The sequence below is a fragment of the Arachis duranensis genome, chromosome 7 (genome assembly GCF_000817695.3).
Source record: "Arachis duranensis cultivar V14167 chromosome 7, aradu.V14167.gnm2.J7QH, whole genome shotgun sequence".
Lineage (NCBI taxonomy): Eukaryota > Viridiplantae > Streptophyta > Magnoliopsida > Fabales > Fabaceae > Arachis > Arachis duranensis.
In genome coordinates this window covers 73503716-73504616 of record NC_029778.3, presented here as the reverse complement: position 1 = coordinate 73504616, position 901 = coordinate 73503716, and the positions used below count along the sequence as shown (strand labels likewise).

General features: G+C 35.5%; 1 protein-coding gene across 1 annotated transcript in view; it reads left to right on the top strand.

Moving 5' to 3' along the window:
• The first annotated feature begins 6 nt into the window (after nt 1–6).
• LOC107459934 (protein EMBRYO DEFECTIVE 1674) overlaps nt 7–901 on the top strand; it is a 3103-nt gene continuing 2208 nt past the window's right edge. Inside the window, exon 1 of the mRNA XM_052251816.1 lies at nt 7–166. The gene's annotated coding sequence lies outside the window, so the exon portion shown is untranslated. The remainder of the gene's footprint in view (nt 167–901) is intronic.

Genomic DNA, 901 nt, shown 5'->3' with positions numbered 1-901 from the left:
CACACAGCCGCCGTCGCCTTCCCTTCCGTTCGTATTTTGCAGCGCCTTCCTTCCTTCCGTTCGCAGCCGTCCAGCCCTGCCGTTTCCCTCCGATCAGTCCTCGTTTCCGCCCTCCAGCCCCACAGCTTACGTCGGCGCAGTCTCTGCATCTGGAATGGAGCCTCAAGTAATCTTTGGTTCTGTTCTTTGTGGTTCTGTTCTAACTTTATTATTTTTTTTTTATACTTTGCTGTTTTGATAATTTGTGGGACTGGTTCATCTAACTTTTGTGGTTGCTATTTTTTGATTATTTATTTTGGTGTTCTAATTTGTGCTGTTCTAATTTCCTTTCAACGCGTCGTAAATGAGTATCTACTGTCTAGTCCATTGTTTTGCTATAAAGGAATTATTCTATGCTTTATCACATTGATTTCTGCGTTTCGTAACTCACTGGTTTCAGTTTTTAGATTATTCTTTTAGTATTGATTTAGCGGATTGGTTTGTTCTTTTGTTTCCTATTTTTATAAACCCTCTTTGGTTTATGACTAATTTCTTTTTATATCTTTAAATAATGCTTTCTTTAGTTTCGGTGAAGCATTGTTCTTCTTTCGTAACGTTCTGTTTTTATAAACTCTCATTGCTTCCTTTTGATTGTATACACTGCATTAATTTTTATTTGTTCCAGACTTGATTTTCTTTTCTTCTTTTGAATATAAATTGTCTTCCAAGTTTGTTTTCAATATCATTTTGCTTATGTTCAAAGTGTTGAGTCTATGTACTATTTTGCAGGGTGGTTTTTAGACATGCTATTGTTCTGCTGCATTACATGATAAATTCCCTTTTCTCCAATATTTACTATACTAATAACTTTATATTATTTCCTATTTTTAATCTTTGGAACCCTAATCCTGTCATCCTCAGC